Source organism: Salvelinus namaycush, chromosome 20 (assembly GCF_016432855.1).
Source record: "Salvelinus namaycush isolate Seneca chromosome 20, SaNama_1.0, whole genome shotgun sequence".
In the NCBI taxonomy this organism is placed as follows: domain Eukaryota; kingdom Metazoa; phylum Chordata; class Actinopteri; order Salmoniformes; family Salmonidae; genus Salvelinus; species Salvelinus namaycush.
In genome coordinates, this window is record NC_052326.1 from 49396893 (window position 1) to 49402297 (window position 5405).

Below are 5405 nucleotides of genomic sequence, written 5' to 3' on the forward strand. Positions count from 1 at the left end.
CTCAACACATCTGGTCTCCAGTGCGTCTCCTCGGGCCGGTGTACATGGCACCAGCCTTACGTATGGTGTCCCCGGTTCGCCAGCACAGCCCAGTGCGGGCTATTCCACCTCGCCGCACTGGCCTGGCTACGGGGAGCATTAAACCAGGTAAGGTTGGGCAGGCTCGGTGCTTAAGAGCTCCTGTACGCCTTCACGCTCCGGTATATCCGGCGCCACCTTCCCGCCCCAGCCCAGTACCACCAGTGCCTACACCACGCACCAGGCTTCCTGTGCGTCTCCAGAACTCTGTTCCTCCTCCACGCACTCTCCCTATGGTGCGTGTCTCCAACCCAGTACCTCCAGTGCCGGTACCATGCCCAGCGCCGTCTGAGCTGCCCGCCTGCCCAGCGCCGTCTGAGCTGCCCGTCTGTCCCGAGCCGTCAGAGCCGCCCGTCTGTCCCGAGCCGTCAGAGCCGCCCGTCTGTCCCGAGCCGTCAGAGCCGTCCGTCAGTCAGGAGCCGCTAGAGCCGTCCGTCAGTCAGTAGCTGCCAGAGCCGCCAGCCAGTCAGGAGCTGCCAGAGCCGCCAGCCAGTCAGGAGCTGCCAGAGCCGCCAGCCAGTCAGGAGCTGCCAGAGCCGCCAGCCAGTCAGGAGCTGCAAGAGCCGCCAGCCAGTCAGGAGCTGTCAGAGCCGCCAGCCAGTCATGAGCTGCCTTCCAGTCATGAGCTGCCTTCCAGTCATGAGCTGCCCGCCAGTCATGAGCTGCCCGCCAGTCATGAGCTGCCCGCCAGTCATGAGCTGCCCGCCAGTCATGAGCTGCCCTCCAGTCATGAGCTGCCCTCCAGTCATGAGCTGCCCTCCAGTCATGAGCTGCCACTCAGTCATGAGCTGCCACTCTGTCCGGAGCTGCCCTTCAGTCCGGAGTTGCCCCTCTGTCCTGAGCTACCTCTCTGTCCTGAGCTAACTCTCTGTCCTGAGCTACCTCTCTGTCCTGAGCTACCTCTCTGTCCTGAGCTGTCTCCTCTATCTAAGGGGGACCTTGGTGAAGGTTCCTAGACCAGGGTCGGGGGCGAGGGTTGCCACTCAAAGGACGCTAAGGAGGGGGACAAAGACAATGGTGGAGTGGTGGCCTCGTCCTGCGCCGGAGCCGCCACCGCGGACAGATGCCCACCCAGACCCTCCCTTTGAGTTTTAGGGGTGCGTTCGGAGTCCGCACCTCAGGAGGGGGGTACTGTCACGTCCTGACCATAGTGCTTATGTGTTTTGCTTGTTTTAGTGTTGGTCAGGACATGAGCTGGGTGGGCATTCTATGTTGTGTGTCTAGTTTGTCTGTTTCTGTGTTCAGCCTAATATGGTTCTCAATCAGAGGCAGCTGTCAATCATTGTCCCTGATTGAGAATCATATATAGGTGGCTTGTTTTGTGTTGGGGATTTGTGGGTGGTTGTTTCCTGTGTCAGTGTTTGTGCCACACGGGACTGTGACGGTTGGTTCGTTTGTTGTTTTGTATTTTGTCTAGTTTTCGTGTTATTAAATCATGGAAACTTACCACGCTGTACATTGGTCCTCCGATCCTTCTCGCCTCTCCTCGTCCGATGAGGAGGACGACTTAGACTGCCGTTACACGGACATTCTCAAATTAATACATACCATACGAAACGTAACATATAATACTAAATGGAATATCTAGGATTTACGTACAGACTAACACGAAATGCTCTGAGACTAGGTTGCAGCAGGGAGCCTATGGAAAGCCACTGGGCGGTTAGGTATGACTCCTTTGGGTTTCCATAAAAAGCAGAAAAAAGGCTTCTGATCTCTTATCGCTGTACAAAGGACAAGGAAAGCGATGAGCAGCAGCATCAAACCACTGAGGCCGCAGCCAAGCCCAACAGCTATGATGCTCCCGAGCTCCAGCTAGCTCTGTGTGCAGAACCTACCCACCCTTCCACAAGCGCCAACATAATGCTAATGGCTCCATAGCCGCCTCCACCTCCGAGTGATCCTGATGATCTTGGAACAAAAGAGCCAGCCCAGGTTAGCCTAGAATCCTATCCTAGCCGCAGATTTTCTGTCCAAAAACCTTCATTTAATAGCAAATGGTTCATAGGAAGAGAGTGGCTGGAATACTCAGTTACTGCAGATGCTGCATTTTGTTTCCCATGTCGAAAGTTCTGTGTTGGATCCAATGGTAACGCAGACAAGGCCTTCACCCAAGCTGGGTATTCCAAGTGGAAGAATGCTATTGATAGGACCAAAGGACTTGCTCGGCACGCATCAAGCAAAGAGCATTTGAAATGCACTAAACTGTGGAAATAAAACTAGTTTGAAGTGCAATGGGAACTTCGGTGTCAACACTTGCATGTATTTGTCGCCGATTGTGGACATTATTGAGTTCCTTTTGGGGCGTCCACAGATACATGAACACCCCAAAAGGAGCTAATTTCCCACTTTGACAAACTGTGTTCAGTCAGCACAGAAGAAGCATGCTTCACCCGAGGAAAGCTCAATTAATCCAACTGGCATTTGAGGAGAATCTTACAAGAAGATTCCGGGGAGAATGGAGAATGGAATGATCGATTACTCAGGAAGTTTTACAGAGCAATCAAGGCATCTGCAACTCTTTTGAAAAGGCAAGATTGAAACAGTCTAGCTGGTTTGTTTATTATCAAAATCTTGTTTTGGTTGTAGGGTGCTATCCATGGTGCTGATAGTGTAGCGAGATATCGTGCCATTGAACCTTGTTACTTCTTACTTCTTTGATCAAAAGCTTTTTTTTAAAACTTTTATGTTTATTGTGGTATAGCGTGATATAAGCAGAATTCAATATAATTCCAATGAAGAACCCAAATGACGCCCCAGGGTATAGCTACATTATAGAGCTACATACTGCAGGCTACATTCTATTATGGTTTTCTTCGTAGCCTATTGCTTTTCATTACTGTAAATGGAACTGTACATAATGGTGTTTATGGTAGGCCGGCATTGCTGAATTGATTACGTGGGTCGAATTTGAATCACAGAAGTGTATTGTTCCATATCACGACATGTTGCTGAACTCATGAGCGAGAGGCATGATGTTCCATGTTTGAAATGGACCTGTATAGACGGCTGTGCAGGGCTGCATCTCACTGTAGTCGGCTGTTTTGGTTATTTGGATGTCCATTCGCCTGTTTGCTGTTCATGTAACTAGCATGAATATAGATTGTGTCATGTCTTTATCGATCAGATATTTAGTTTACTGTTCATGTAACTAGCCTGAATATAGATTGTGTCATGTCTTTATCGATCAGATATTTAGTTTACTGTTCATGTAACTAGCCTGAATATAGATTGTGTCATGTCTTTATCGATCAGATATTTAGTTTACTAGGCCTGCTACTTGGTATCGCTGTTTAGTTCTGTTCTCATTCGTTGTGCCAGTATTCAAAGCCAAACTGCTACTACTTTCAACATTTCGTTTGCATTATTTTGGTAAGACAGCTGTGTGCACAGTGCATTTACATAGCCTGTTTGTAATAGGGTAATTGCCACTCTAAACAACCTAGCTGTAGGGGGCTGTCCATTGTTCTGATGCAATGCAGCGGAGAAAGGCCACAGATTAAAAAAATAAATTAAAAAAACACTCAATGATCTTGGAGTCTCTGCATTTGAACGTTACGTTTGTTATGGTATAGCATGTTTATGTAAGTAGAATTCAATATAATTTCAATGTAAGAACCCCAAACAAATTTTGCCCCCTTGGTGATTTCAACAGCTCCCTCAGTCACTTTATCCTGGCCCCGGATCTGATTGGTGTTACTCGAGGACTGGAGTTGGGAACCACTGTTGTAGCGGGTGCCATCCCTTCACTGGAGCGACTACTCATGGGCAGGTATTGGGGGAGCATTCCCATCATGATAGCAACAATGGTTAAAACCTACAATTTGGTGAGGATGTTGCAGTGATGCATGCTGTACATTGCATGATTATTCAGGAAGTGTCCCTCAATGAGGAGTAAACGTGAACAGGAGGGGACTTAGCTGTAAATACAAATTGCAGGATGTGTAGGCTTCATCCATGTGTCTTCAATGGCACATTCAATATCCTGTCTTTCTTCACCTCAGGGATTTCCAAAATATCACCTAATGTGATTGTTCCACTTACCTCGGCATTAGTCAGTGTGGTCAATGCAGGTTTCATTCTGAATGAAACATACTCCACAGAGCACAGAGAATACCACTGACCCAGAAAATCAGAGCCATTCCTTGGTCTGGTGCAACAGGGTTTCGGGTCTCAGTAAAGAAGTAGTGAAGCTAACAAAGCCATCCACTACATATCTATTTTATGCAGTCCTATGCAGCTCAGTAGGTATGGTGCTGGCAATGCCAGGATAGAGAAATTGATTCCCTGGACCACCTGTGTGTAAAATGTATGAATGCATGATCGTCTGCTAAATTCCATATATATTATTATATTATAAGATGAACTAAATCCCTATTCAATACATTTCAGATATTAAATGCAAAATAACTGAGTTAAATTGTGTGCACAAAGGGCCAAGGTGAAAAATACACTGGCTCTACAGCAGACAAGATTCTCTTTTTACCAATTAGAAATCAGTGCACTGAAAAACATCCCAGAATTACCCTTAAGTCTTGTCAAATTTGCATGTCCATATGTTCCAAACTTCTGCCCACTGCATGCCTGGATGTCACTGGTGCACAGGAACTGTCTGGATCGTACAAAGATGGATGACATTGGTGTAAGCTGACACAGGTGCTCCGCTCTAAGAGTCTGTTCGTCCCAAATCACACGCTATTTCCTTTATAGTGCACTATTTTTGACCAGGGCTCATAGGGAAAAGGGTGCCATTTGGAACGTATCCCATCTGTCTGTGTTGAGCTGGAGTGGGAGGTTACAGGGAACACTATCCAAATATATGTAAAAATACAAATAAAATTCAAGATGACCTGTTGTATATGCTCTGGGCATTGGAGATGGAATCCAATTCTGGAGTGTTTGGCTATGGATGTGCCTGTGGTCTCTTCACTTTGTATGTGGGGAATAGTATTACATTTAACACTGCTATACAAAAACGAATCTTGCGCGTCAAAATATACAGCTTTTGTGTATTCACAGGTATTGAATGAGACAGGTTGGCTTCTCTTCGGTCTTTCTTTTGAATGATAGTACGTCTTACAGGACGATGTTGAAACACTGAAATAGAGCCAACAATAACATATGCCATGTAACATCTTCTGTGTCTGTGTAAGGATTGAACCTTCAACCTGTGGTCGAGTGTGAATGATAAACAAGAGAAGACTTGTTTTGAATGGCTCTGTCCCAGATACTGAGTAAGGCAGAAAGGCAGGAAAACAAATGTCACGCATATGTCTTGCATGAAAAGGCCACGTCTGTTCTGCTGAAGTTTTTCTTGTAATAATCTT